Source organism: Lonchura striata, chromosome 1A (genome assembly GCF_050655825.1).
Source record: "Lonchura striata isolate lonStrDom1 chromosome 1A, ASM5065582v1, whole genome shotgun sequence".
NCBI classification, from domain to species: domain Eukaryota; kingdom Metazoa; phylum Chordata; class Aves; order Passeriformes; family Estrildidae; genus Lonchura; species Lonchura striata.
Window position 1 is genome coordinate 7,240,274 of NC_140741.1, and position 14,256 is coordinate 7,254,529.

General features: G+C 39.5%; 1 protein-coding gene and 1 long non-coding RNA gene across 9 annotated transcripts in view; one reads left to right on the forward strand and one right to left on the reverse strand.

Moving 5' to 3' along the window:
- LOC144246298 (uncharacterized) overlaps window positions 1–14,256 on the reverse strand; it is a 48,901-nt gene that overhangs the window by 28,995 nt on the left and 5,650 nt on the right. For 2 of the 7 annotated variants that reach the window (XR_013339968.2, XM_085569654.1), the window contains exon 6: window positions 8,087–12,484. The exons of 3 other annotated variants lie outside the window; for them this stretch is intronic. The gene's annotated coding sequence lies outside the window, so the exon portion shown is untranslated. Of the gene's footprint in view, window positions 1–4,566; window positions 5,360–8,086; window positions 12,485–14,256 lie in introns of those variants that run through there. 2 more of the 7 variants (XR_014952185.1, XR_014952184.1) reach the window with 2 other exon arrangements.
- On the forward strand, window positions 1,648–12,287 carry LOC146763361 (uncharacterized). 2 transcript variants are annotated; one of them, XR_014952191.1, is made up of 6 exons: window positions 1,648–2,955; window positions 4,477–4,597; window positions 10,552–10,616; window positions 10,892–10,969; window positions 11,525–11,602; window positions 12,157–12,287. It is a non-coding gene; the product is annotated as an uncharacterized LOC146763361 (long non-coding RNA). The 2 variants fall into 2 exon arrangements; XR_014952190.1 differs by lacking the exon at window positions 12,157–12,287 and having other exon boundaries at window positions 11,525–12,146.

Below are 14,256 nucleotides of genomic sequence, written 5' to 3' on the forward strand. Positions count from 1 at the left end.
CTTTCAAGATGTCTCTGGTCCGGATGTCCAAGGCCAGGTGGGTGCAAGCGTAATGTCTGGCTGGGTGTGCTTTTCAGGTCAGGGGGATGTTGTTTTCACAGTATCTCAGTGTGGGTTTTTTTGCTTTGTTTTTTTTGCAGGTGCTGTCGGTGCCCTAGCTGTGTGAAGGAACAGAGGCGAGCGGGTGAGTTGGCATTTTGGCACGGTGACTCACAGGTGACCCTTATGCAGCAGCATGCTAAGTGTGTACTTTTTGTTTTTCAGGTATCCTCCAGGCAGCCTGTGGAGTCAAATTGAGACTTCAGGTGAGCTGGGGCAGCGGTGTGTCGGAGTTTCGGGGATTCCTCTTTTCGTGGGCACTAGTTGCATTTTCTGTTTTGTCTTAGGCACCCTCAGGAGGAGCGTAGCTGAAGTTTGGAAACGGCAGCACCGAAGCGGATGTACAGAACGTCTCGCCGTCCACATCCAACTGACATTGGATTCCATCCGGTTGTCTTGCAAAAGCTAAGTGCTGGGGCCAGTAGGTGGGAGCTGGGGGGAAAACCTTTACTATCACAGGAGGCTATTTGATGTTAGCTTGGAGAATAGGCCCATAGTGGGACGGGCCCCTCGGGAGCAAAGGGAGAGGGTTTCTCCTCAGCCCCCCCAGAGTCTTTGCCGGGCAGGGCAGTTCCGATCCCTCTCCGCGTTCTCGTGACGTTCGTATCGGCGGCCTTCTTTGACTCTTGACGTTGTCGTGGATCTTTTCACCATAGGAGCCTGCCTTCATGTCTGGAGCTATAGCTACAGTCACCCTGTAGTCATTTCTTCCTTCTCTAGGCCTACTGAGCTTCTTAGGCTTCCTCTTAAGTGCTTTGGCACTAACATCTTGAAAGGAGTTGCATGTCATCATCAAGTGCTATTGCCCTAGGGCTTTCTTTTCTTTGGCATCATCAGCCCATGGCTCATCTTGGGCTAGGAATCTTGGGTCCATAAGGTGAAATTGCCAGGCAGTTTCCACTTCTGTCCGTGTTCGCGTTGTCTGTCTGTGTCCACATTGTCTGTGTCATAGGCCTTTGTTACATCTCCATGCTTTAGCAGCATCATTATGTGCTGTATTGGCCATATTTTGCTCATGTACCTTCCCGGATATCAATTATTCTGGCATCTTTACACATTTACTTTTTGGGACCGGAAGATGTACACGAGATGTTCTCATCCATCTTCATTCTCAGTTTTGGTAGCCCTTCTCTTGGACTTCCGTACGGAGCTTATTAGCCCCTCATCACCTGACCACAGTAGTTCCGTAGCATCTGCCTTCTCAAAGGATATAGGGCTCAAAAATTAGTCTTCTGGAGAATTATATCAAGTCCTCACTTATCTTGTATCTCTGTCAGCTTAAGTCGTATGCACTTATGTTGTGCCTACCTATGTCAGCTTATATTGTTTGTGCTTTTACTGTATGTAAAAGTGGGGTTTTCGCCAGGCAGGAGGATTTTTTGGGAGTCTCCCGGGAGCCACGTTCCCGAGGAGTGACGATGACTCCGGCATCAGAACGCATTGCCGTGGATGTGAGTTGGTGCGGAACGCGAAGGGGGTGTGCACGTCAGCGGAGCGTTCTGCGCCGTTTTTGTTCCGAGTGCGTCATAACAACAAAAGCGTTGTGGACTTTTCTGAAATGGAGACACGGTTATATTGTGTCAATAAGTATTTGGCTTGTAGCACATTATATTGTTCTGTATTTGCAGTTGTTCCTGTCTTTTGATGTATTTTGCTGTATGTAAATTGGACTTGTACTTGTGTGCCTAGGTATGATGTGTTGTTTGTTGTATTTGTCTCTGTACTTACATTTGTATACATTGTTTCCCTGTGTATTGCTGAAGTTTAAATTAAAGGAATAAAGATTAATCAGCCCTAATAATGATACCTCTTACCCTCTGCCCTGCCCACCATTTGTCTCCTGTCTTTCTTTGGTGTGGTTGAGTCGTATCATTTTCACCCTATTTCTCCCTTTGCCTCTTAGTTTCCTCTTTAGTCTATTCCTCACTTTATCCTTCCATGTCTAACTCGTTCTCTTTCTCTGGCTGTGTTTTCCTTTGTTTCCATTTCTAACACATCTCTATGTTTCTCTAACCCTATTTCCTTCTCACCCTGTCTATTTTCTTCCATTCCTCTACATGTATTTCCCCATGTCTCTTTGTCTGTCTCTTTCAATCTAGGTTTCACTGTGTTTTCTTCTTTTTTCCCGCCGTTGTCAGCCTTTGTCTTTCTAACACTTGCTATCATTTTCTTTGTCTCTAACCCTTTTTCCTTTTCTGTCCAACTTTAACTTTTTTGTCTTTCTAGCTCTCTATTTCTTTCTCTCTTTGTTTTGTTTTGGGTTGAGTGTTGTTGTTGTTGGATTTCTTTTTGCTCGGTTCTTATGTTTTTAAAGGATGTATTTTTAAACGTTTCCAATGGCTTTTATGGGTCGTAGCATGAAGTAGAGGGTAGATTTTTAATTCGGATGTGGAGGCTTTTACTCAAGGAAGTGTGTAGTGTTTCTTTTGGTGGGCTTGAGGTAGTGTCCTGTAGTTAATTACTGAGGTTTTTTAGTATTGATGATTGCATTCTTGTTTATTATATTATAGGGGTTTTATTCATTTGGCTTATTTGATTTTATGGTTACATTTGTCTTTTGGTGACGTGTTTATTTCTAGGTGGTATTTGTGTTTTGATGGTTTGAGGTATTATGGGTTTATTGACTTTGGAATAATTATTTTGTTTTACTTAATATAAGTTTCTGGGGTTTTGGGTTGTTTTTGTTTGGTTTTTTTTAGTTTGATGTATTTTGGTTTTGTTTTTTATTAGTTTTATTTTTGGGAACATGGGTATTTTTCTGGTGGATTTTTTTAGGGACACATCCTTTGCTGTTTGTTTTTTTGCAGTCAGCCTGCCCCTCAGGGCCCTGAGCATAAACACCCACCCTTTTCTTGGGTAAGAAAACTCACCAGCCCAGGTTTCTGATGTCAGTTTGCAGCAGGTTTTTGGCATTGCCCCGGCAACCAGAATTGTATTTTGCTGCAGCTTTGGTCAGGGAGATCTGGGCTGCCCCCTCCTTCTCTCACCCCTGTTCTTCTCTGTCCCTGTCTCCCACCTCGCCCCTCTCTGTTCTTCCAGCCCACCCTGCCCCGCTCTCTCCACCCTTCACCCCTCCCCATCCTGCCCCTGCCCCATCCCTCGCTCCCCCCACCGCCCGCCTGGGGCTCCCTGCAGCCCCACAGGGGAGCCTGAACTTGTGGGGGTGCAGCCCTGGCAGCAGGACAGCACGGGAATAAAACAGGGGACAGCTGAGGGGCAGCAGGGGTCTGTAGGGGTAAAAAGGGGGGCACAGAGACGCTGAGAGGCTGCGGTGGGGGAATGGAGGGGGACACAAGGAGGCTGAGGGGCAGCAGGGGTCTGTAGGGTAAAAAGGGGGGCACAGAGACGCTGAGAGGCTGCAGTGAGGCAAGGGAGGGGGACACAAGGAGGCTGAGGGGCAGGGGAAGCCTTGGGGGACAAAGTGGGGGGTGCCTGAGGGTGACAGGTGAACCGGCCCTCCCACCACCCTTAACCTCACCCTAAAAGCCACCCCTCCCCAGGTGGGGAGTGCACGGGGGAGGTTAGGGGGCCAAGGGACGGTGTCGGGGGCTTGGGGTGACACACAGACATTGTGGGCTGAGGGGCAAAGAGGGGGGACTTGACAGGTAGAGAGCTGACACTGAGGTTTAGGGGTGCAAAGGACAGGACACAGGGTACTGGGAAGGCTTAGGGTACAGCAGCAGCCCTCACCCAGCCCTAAGCTCGCCCCAAACAGCACCCCTGGAACACCAGCTTTCCCCAGCAGCAGCTGCAGGCACTGACCCTAATTAAAAGGTAGGGGTGATGTTTGCTGGCTAGAGAGCAACTGGTAGAGGCTGGGGACTGAGCACTTTTTTTGGCTTTTTTTTTTTTTAGTTTTTTTAAAGGATATTTGAGGGGTTTTCTCACAGGAACTTTTTAGGAACTTTCTGGGAACATTTGGGATACTTTTAGGGCTTTTTTAGGGCTTTTAAATGGTTTTTTTTAAGGTATTTTAAGGGCTTTCTTAGTACTAATTAGAATTTTTAGGGGGTTTTTTTAGGTGTTCTTGGGGCTTTTTTAGGACTACTTAAAATTTTTTAGGGCTTTTTCTAGGACTACTGGGGGCATGAGGAAGACTCTTAGGACTAGGGTGTTTTTAGGTTTTTTGAGGGAAGTTTTATGGTTTTTAGGGTTTTATCAGTGTTTTCTAAGGATGTTTGGGCTATTTTAGAGCACTTTTAGGAATATTTAGGGATTTTTTTAAAGGTTTTTTGGGGGTGTTTTGGGGTTTTTTTTTAAAGTAGGGTATTTTTTTTGTATTTTAAGGGTATTCTGCAAGTTAGGGTACAGGTGCAGCACTCCTCACCCCGTCCTAACCTCACCCTAAGCAGCCTTTTCCCTTTTCACCCCCAACAGCAGCAGCACAGCACAGCCTGACAGCGAGACCCCAGCGGGACCCTCCCCAGGACAGGGCAGCGACCCTCGCACCAGGACAGCGCCAGAACCCTCAGAGGACACCAGGACCCGCTGCACAAAGGTAGGGATGACAGCTGTGGGCTGGAGAGCAACAGGAAGGGCTTGCAGCTGAGCAGGCTTCCTTGAGGTTTTTTTTTGGTTTTGTAGGACTATTAGGAATGTTTAGGGGGTTTCTGAAGGCTTTTTAGGACTTTTCTGGTGTCTTTTAGAGTATTGTTACACCTTCCTAAGGCTATTTTAGAATTCCTTGGTACATTTTTAGTGTCAGGATGAGGGTCAGACAGGATGCCTGCTGAAAATGCAGAGTATTATGGGATAGTACTTGGGGGTGGCAGATTTGTTCTGGGAGAAATCCTGAGCTGTTTGGACACTGGGAAGGCAAAAGGCCACTCAGAGCCTGACAGCCCAGGGGGAGTGCAGGGCCCTGGCCATGAATGAGGCATATCTACCTTGTGAAAGCCAATTCAGCAGCCCAGGTTCCTGAAGTCACTTTGTAGGGCTCCCTTGGCACTGTTGGGGCAGCAAAAGTTTGAGGTGGGGGCAGCTGGGCTCTGGGACACATCCTTCACCATTCGCATCTTCTGCAGGCGGCCGCCCCTTCTTGGCCACAGGATCCTGAACACAACCCATGCCACCTTTCCCTGGGTAGGAAAACTCAGCAGTCCACGTTCCTGATGTCAGGTTTTAGGGTTCCCTTGGGACTGTCTTGGCAGCATATGTTTGAGATATGGGTAGCTCGGCTCTGGGACACATCCTTTGCCATTCGGATCTTTTGCAGGCAGCCCCTTCAGGGGCAACTTTGCTGTTGCACATTTCTTAATTCCTAAAGGTAAAGAAAACTTCAGTTGTTAATGAAATTTAAAGAAGGGGAAGAAAAACTTGTAAAACTGAAGTTGGAGTGAACTCCATTTAGATTGTGATTAGAGGTTAGTTATTACTTGGAAAAGTTGTGTAAGGCTTGATGAAATAGTAGAATACTTTCAGTTGAGACTGAAACAATTTAGGCTAAATACTTGTATCAGAAATTTTAAACAGCTCTTTTATACAGAAGTGGATACATTAAAAGAGAAAGAAAAAGAAAATAACTGGTAATATATTTCAAAAGTCAAACCAGTATTTAATTTCTGTATCAAGTACTGCAATCAAAGACACCTAAAAGATTCACCTTTCCATAAAATCAAGGTTTTAGTTATTGAGATGGTGGTTTAGTTATTTAGGTGGTTGTTTTTTGTCCTTCTAACAGCTTGTATTTTTAACTGTTTAGTCCATCAGCAGACAGACACACTGTCCATCTTAACATAGGCTAAAATGGCCATAAAAATAGTGCAGGTGATGACATTGGTCTAGCAACCTTTTCTTCTTCATCATCATCATCTCACATTAACATAGGGAGATAAAAGACACAAGGAATTCAAATTATTAGCTTCTTCTTTCCACAATTAGCCTACATATAGTGGCATTAGAAATACCACTTTAAGTTCTGAAAGACCTGGAAGGAATTTATACCCAAAGGATCCTAATTCCTTGGTAAGTCAAAACTGCCATTTGTACCTGTGAACACTATCACTTGGAGAAAATGCAACACTTAGGAAGAGTTTTCATTTTTTTTTTTCATTACTTGACTGTGTGTAATTTTTTCTGAAGTTTTTACAGCTTCTTACATTCAAATGAAGGAAGATTAAGGTTGGATGGTTAAGGTTGTAATGTAGCATTTTAAAGAAAAATTAGTGAAAATATACTAAAAACTGCATTGCTTAGAAACCTAGTATTTCAGTAATCCTTTCTCAGAACTTTACAAAGGTCCTTTTATTGTGTCTCTGATAAATAAAATGTGATTTCTATTTAGAAAGAATTAAGGTAGTGAAGCCTAACTAGAGAAGAACATGCAACCTTATAGATACTGAGGCAAAAAATAAAGCAAAATGGTTAGTTGCTGGTTCCAACTGGTATTGTTAAGTCTGTATGGCTAAGCATCTCTATCTTAAATTTGTGATCTTTCTGCAGTTTTGTATTTATGGGGTTTATGCCTGTTCAGAGTAATTAGTGTCATTTACATTAGAACAAATACTGAAATACAAAAAATTAAAAGTTATTGGCAAATGGGATACAGAATAGCAAATTTGGAAATTAGGCACTGCTGATATTTATCTGTAATGAAATTTGGCATAGGACCAGTAATAGCCAGAAGTAGGCAGAATATCCTGTGATACAGGATCTGAAATTCATCAAAACCACCCCCCCACCAAAAGTTACCTTCAGTATTGTTGTAAAAGTTTCCATTCTTTTTATTATTTGTACCTTATTAGAGACATCTTGTCAGTACTACTTTTTCTTAGCCTTATCCAGAGATGCTTTCCTATGTCTGACTCCTGAAAGTCTCTGTGCAAAACCAGAGTTCTGCAGAGCTTTTCCCCTGTATCCCTTCCTTTTTCTGTCTTCCCAAAAGCTTTTGGGATTTTGGCTTTTACGCCATAATTTACCTAATTGCCTTTTCATGTCAGATAATTCTTATGCATATAACATATCATTTTTAACCACCTACTTGGTATTGCTAAAACATTGAAGAATTTATAAAATTATTCTTTGTTCGCATATTAGATTTTTTGCTTTGTCCTTATAGAAGAAATAGAAGTGGTAGTGCTTTTTATTTAGTGCCTTGATTTCCTGCAGTAAAAAACCACTATAAGTTCTTTAATCATTCAACGACAAAGGATATTCAGTATTGGAGCCAAAATCGTATACATTTCTAAGCAACTACAGCATTTTGCTTTATTTTCTTAAATCCGTTTCAGTTTCAGAGCTTTGATCAAATTGCACTCTCCAATTGTTTTCCAAGGGGCGTAATAAGAGGAAAAAATAACCATTTTTATAATGAAATTTCAAGTTAATAAAATCCTTAAAGTAAATTTGATTCTGCAAATGAGGACTAGGAAGGGGAAGGTCATAAGAAGTTACATCATCTGAGTTTAACCATCCCCTTAGCACACTGATCTAAAACAGGAAAAGTGTATGAAAAACTGCAGAGTGTCTTCGGAGAAGGTATATGCACATTTCACATACTTCTTGTTCTGTATCTTTCTTTTAAACAGTGATTAAAGCAGCTCCCAGTACAGATCTGTAACAAACTCATGAGCAAATCTGATAAAACATGTCTTTGAGTAAACTGTGAACCTAACCTGACAACCAAGATAACTAGTTTGTCAGTTGACCTAACCACACCATTCTTTTCTCCTGTATCTGGTTTCTTTTCTTCAGAATTAACCCAGTACTTTCTCCCCCATCGTGCTTTACAAACAACCTCCCTATCTGCTTTTTGTGCCCTATGAAGCCAAGAGGAGCAGTGATGCACAGGAACACTAAAACTCCAATGTCTGGTCAGCTAAATCTGGATGATGCTCTTTAGGAGCAGCAGAATTATTTTCTAACTGCAAAAACTGTTATAATACCACTTATTTAAACTTCATTTCCTGTTCACTTGTGAATTGATTATTTGACCTTAAATTGTTATGATTTTTTCGACCATAAAGCCAGTTCTGATTTGCTGAGTTGATGCAGTAGAAAATACTTATATTTTCATTGTTCAACTGTTCACAGATAAAGCTGCATGATTTAACAGCCAATGGACATGCTGAGTTCTGACTGGCTTGTTAAAATTTTTTAAATAAAGATGCACTCTTCGTTTATCCACCTTTGTCATTTATACATTTAGCTGTGAAGCTCTCCAGCTTTGCAGTGCTGTTTACTAGGAAAATTGAATACGATAACTTCCCAAATTTTGTATACATTACAATCAATATGCAGATTTTATCGCCATAATTTCACACACAGATAATTTGTTAATCGGGCTGCATGCTAAGCTGAGGAAAGCAACACAGCAAATAGTTTTTGCTTTTTGATAGTTTCTGCCATGTCAAGCTCTCATTCTGTCCTTTTGTAATGAGTGTACCTCTCATGGGAGGGAATCTGACAGACAGAAAGAGTCACACACACAAACATTCAAAACAATCCACTATTTGGCATAGAGGGAACTAACAACAATAACAGAAGTTTAATATTTTGCTTTCTTTGTCACCTAAGGTTGTGAAAGGTATTCTAGTTCATTGAGTTTATATTCTGCCACTGATCTTTAGCTGAGGGACACAAAGCTATATGTGTTATGTGTGTTTGCATATTTATGTGTTTATATATGCACGTAGATATAGACATATAAAAACACATAAATACACATAGGTGGGGGTGTGGGAGTGTATGTATATGTATGTATTTATATATATATATGCCTGAGGTCATATGTGTGTGGGATTCAGTTTGTGTTCTGTTAAACCCAGCCCTCTGTTGTGTGTTTGCACCTCATCCACAGAAGCTGGTTACAGTCCTGGCTATTGAACTGTTGTTGTTCAAGCTGTAATTTATTTGGTAATGATACACAGTGTTTCACAGTGACAAGGAGTCAATAATGAATGTTATGCTTTAACATCATAAAGACATCCTTAAGAAAAAGTCCCTGTCTTTCTCCAACAGTGATCCATATGGTGTGCTACTAAAAAGAGAAGATCTCTGAGTGAACAAATGTGAAATAATACAGACATAAGTCTTTATTGCTCTTTTCCTATCAAGATAGCCCTTGTTATCTGGCCTATGAAGAGAATGCAAGATTACTCACTCATACAGCATTGTTTTATTGTTCACTTTTATTTTCTCTGAAGCAGACCTGGTTTGTTTTTTTTTTTTCTTTTGCATATGTCTTAAGAAGTTGACCTTTAGCTTTATTAATGCAATTAATAGTTTTTGCTTCCTATCTCCTATAAATTATGTTGGTGAAATAGGTCACCTGATTTCATGTTCTAGTAGGTACAGTCAAAGAAAATTCTGGATATGTAAATTATCATATTTAATTAGCATTATTTCTATCCTCTTTATTACACATTTTGCAATACTATTGATTGTTGGACCTATAATATCTTTTGTCCTCAAGCCACACACCTAGAGGTCACCTAAATCTTCATTTTTTTCTGAAGATAATTTAGCTTGAAATATTTTTTTAAAATCTAGATTAAGAGTAAATAATTTAAATGGAAGTTTTGACAGGACCACACGTATAAGGTTTTGAAGTATTACAAGACTATGAAATATTGCTACTCTGTCATCTGACTTTTTAGTCTTTATCTAAGACATAAACCACATGCTTGTTTGATGTTTGATTTTTTGTCATAAAAGGAGTAGGTGCTTTATCAATAGACTTTGTTTTAATCAATACTGCCTTGATTATTCCCTACATTAATCCAAGTTTTATTTCTACTGTCTAGAATGGGAAAATATGAGAAAGAGTTCCCCACATCAAATCCATCTGCATCATCTCAGAGGCTGCCTTCAGTAGCTTAAACATGACTAAACCCCTCCCACTGTTACACTGGAAAGAGTCTTGATGACTTAAAACTTTAAAAAAACCTTGTCATTTTCACTCCATTTAAATGTGTCACTTTTAATAGCAAAACAAGTAGAGAAATTCCAATGTGAACTCATTTTAGAGCAATGACCAAGTATTATGAATATTTGACTGTATTTAATCTTTCAGCTCCTTTTCTTATGGCATCCTTAATCCTACTCCTGAAGAGACTTGGATTTAAGTACAGTAGAATTTCCAGTGTTGAGCAAATCTCTGGTTTCATATCTGAAGATCTCCTTAGTTCAAAAATCCACTTTGTAATTAATTTTATTTATGCTGTGCAACTCTGCTTTCCCAGATATTAAAAAGCATATTGGCAAAGAATATGACATTATTTCTTGAATAAAATGACAGGAAGTAATGCAGCAAGATTTTCTGCCTTGAGAGTCACCTGACTTCTCCATTCAGTGACTTTATATTCATATTCAGGGATTATTATACCTAAGAGATCTAGAGTATAGCCAAGAGAATAGTAATAGAGAAGTTCTAACTGTAATGCTGATTTTCTACTGTTTTTTACTGTTTCCTCACCCATAAAAGGCACTTGTAATTAATTTTCTGTTCCCTAGGACCACTTATAGAAGTAAACTTCACTATTGGTGATGAGATTTAAACACAAAGGAAAAAAAGCTGGGTAAGTATGAAGTTGTTAAACTTGCTGTCACAAGACTGTATTGTTGAAGACTGTTACAGGGATGATGGGAGTCTGGGATAAGTTTAGCTATGAAAACTTTGTTCCATTTCATCAAGGAGGCTTAAAAGAAGACCCAAATTGGGTTGGTTTGTTGTTGTTGGTTTTGGTATTTTGTTTTTTTTAGGTTTTTTTTTTTTTGTGTTTTTTTTTTTTTTGAAAACTGAATATTTTTGGAAAAAATATGAAGTAGTTATCTCTGACATTTCTATTGACAGGTTGCCAAGACATGTCTGGGGAATCGTAATGATTCAACATCTCGTTAGAAAGCAGCAGAAACAGAGACAAGCTTTCAGGTATTCTCTTCCAGAGTGATTTTTGGGGTTTTACTAAAAGGTCTCATGAGATTCAGTTACTTAAAGGATACTTACACATTCTTCACCAAGTTCTGTCTCAAAAGAGAAGACTACTTAATTCAGACTTTGACTGCATCTGATTGCAATTGATCTGTTCAAAATGTTTTCTGGCTGGTAACAATTTGCAAACTATGAAATATTTGGAAAGCTGGTAGTCAAATGAATTAGTAGTCAAATTACTTAAATTGACAGTGTGATGTGTATAGCCCTGGAAGCAGGAGTAAGGAGAGTTTTCCAAAATAATTAAATATTAAATACATATGTGGTTGTATGTATATATATATATGTATATATATATATAAAATATGCAGTGATATGAAGCTGAATGTAGCATCAGACTTGTATGGTTTTGCACTGTGAAGGTTGTTAATTATGCTTTTTTAGAGATCAGGACCCTTTTCTAGGGACAATTCCATTGCCATGGAATTTTAACAGACTTTTTTATTTCTGTTTATGTAAATATGTATTCTATACACCATGTTTTTACCTTTACAGAAGTTTCACAGCCCTCCATGGACTAAACCTGAAGATGAAAAATCACCTGAAAAAAAAGAGAAAAAATACAAAGAATCAGTTAGTACACCAGAATAAAAACTCTAAATGCTACTAACCTACATTGAAAAATGCCAATCACTTCCATTTCCATGTTCTGCTAGCACAAAGGCATGAAATGTCCCAGGTTTCTAAAGCACGCATTTTTCACTATTTTATGAATGTCTGTAAATTAGTCTATAAGAGACCAGTTAGTACCATACAGCAATAATCCAAATTTGATGTTTGAAGAAGTGCTTTGTAATGCAGTCCAGTTTTTGAACTCTTGTTCTACTTTATCAGTAATTGTATACTATAAATTACCTGTTTTGTAAACAACAGTCATTCTCAAGTATATTTCTCGCTGTTTTATTTCATGTAATTTTGTGGCAGATTAGTTCTAATATTAAGAGGCAGTCAATGTGGAGGGGGGAAGATATCTGTGTAACCATATTTGAAGTACAATCCTTAAGTGCAACTGTAAAAAGAGAACTGTGTGTGGGGGGGGTCCATGTATATTTACCTTTTAGTAATTCCATCTCAAATCTACTTACTTACACAATAAAATATGTTTATTTTGTTCTTTCTTTCCTCAGTGCTATCTTAACTAGTTCATTTTTGAACACTGAAAAGCTGACAGAATTGGATTTTAAGGGATGGAGATGGAGAGAATCATTACTTTAAGGATTCAAGCAAAAAAATGCGCAGGTGGTACTGAGTTACAGTGTCATAGCTTGGATGGCAGCCGTGGGAAGTCGGTTTCATCCCTTGTGTTTGTGCTGATCTCAATAGGATGGAATACACTTCCAAGGGGAAAGCCCTGTTTGGTCCACTACAGCTGGCCTTTGATCACTCCATCGGGGAGGATTGATTGGAATCAGCTCTGTCACTCATGGATTCTTTCAGTTTCTCCTTACTCACACTCTATGACAAGAAAGCAGAAAAGAAAGGGAGAAGAGAGAATGTTTTTCTTTTTTGGGTGCATGTCATTATTGGTCTAATTTAAGAATTCATATGCCATATCTTTTTGAGATGCAAATCTTTCAGGAATGGTTGGAATAGTAAACTGCCTGATGCAATGCTATCTATCCCTAGCAAGAAGTGTCTTAAGCATTTGTAACTTGTAAACTTCCACCTTTGTCTTAATGCACACCTCAGCACATTTTCAACTAGATTTGAAGTAGTTATAATAATTTACTTTGTCTTGCTTCGTATCAGTTTAAAAGCAAATGGACAAATCTTGTATTTGACTTAGTGATGCTCTGTCTTCAGTTTTAGCATTTAAGACTTTACCTCTCCTTCAACAGTCTCCTTCAATACCTCCTTGTCCTTGCTGGTGTGAAAAATACATATTTTATGATTGGCTTTTCGCAAAGGCTATAATGGATATTTTATGTGTAATGTTAGAAAGTTATGCTGTGTTAATTCACTTAAGTAGTGTGTTAAATACAGTTTTAGGTTCTAATCTAATGTTAAAATAGAGACTATGTATGTGGGGAATTTTTTTTTAGGAGTGAGATACTTACTTCAAAGAACACCTAAATCTTCCAAAGGAGAGGAATTTATGGCTTTTATCAGAAGAAGTTAATTTCTTCAGGCCTTACTCAGACTCGAAGATGCCAGGGGATTAAAGGAAACAATTAACATACAACAGACAGAGTTTCTTGTTTAAAATAGAATGCATTCATAACCATAAAGGATATATAAATATGCAACAAGTATATTAGTTTAAGAGTGATTCCTTTATTCACAAGTCATGCTTTTCGTAACTTGATGTCCGAGAACATCCGGACATCTGTAATTCTTTACTTTTTTTATTGTCTTGTATTTGTCCTAACTCTAAATTTTAGTACTCTAATGATATTATTATTTTTATAACAATTTTATTATTATTAAACTTTTAAAATTTTAAAAACCAAGTGATTAGCGTTTTTCACACTGGTATGAGTAATCTTTCACACTGACATTTTGTATGTGCTCCTCTACTCAAAGATAGATAGTTGCAGCTTCTCTGCCTTTTTTAAAACTAAAAAACCTCATGAGCTGACCAAATGATGACAAGTACGGCTTAAGACTATCCATGTGAAGAGTCAAAAGACATGAAATCGTGGCTATGAAATTAATCAGGTAAGAGATATGTGGCTCTTTGCATTTGATCCTAAATCTTGCTGAAGACAGTCAGCTTTCTTTCAAAATTTTCAGTGGGCAAGAGACTTGTGGTTTTGTCATATCTACAGCTGGCCTTACTTTCTAGTGATGCCAAAAGCAGCATTTCTTTGCATGTGACAGACCTTAACTGAGAAGGTCACTGGAACTCTGTTTCAGTCACCTGTCAAGAAAGGATCTGCACTGCGCAGTGGTTGAAGCCCTCCAGCAGGACGAAAGCCAACGAGCACAATGCTTCCTGTAGCTTTAGAAAGAAGCCTTTGCCAGCAGGATCCCCTTCATCAGGCAGCCTGGAGTAGATACTATCCCCAGGGCTCCTTGGCTGCCTTGGTCACGGATTCTTGCCTACAGGCTTTGGACTTGCTCGTGGCTGTTCTTCAAGCACAGCTCCTCACGTGGAATCCACTTCTTGGTGCAGAGGGCAATCCCTCCATCTCCCCTTCCTCCCCTGTACCTTCTGACCAGGCTGGAGCTCTCAGTAGTGACACTCCAGCCGTGGGATTCATCCCACCACATTCCAGAGATGCAAA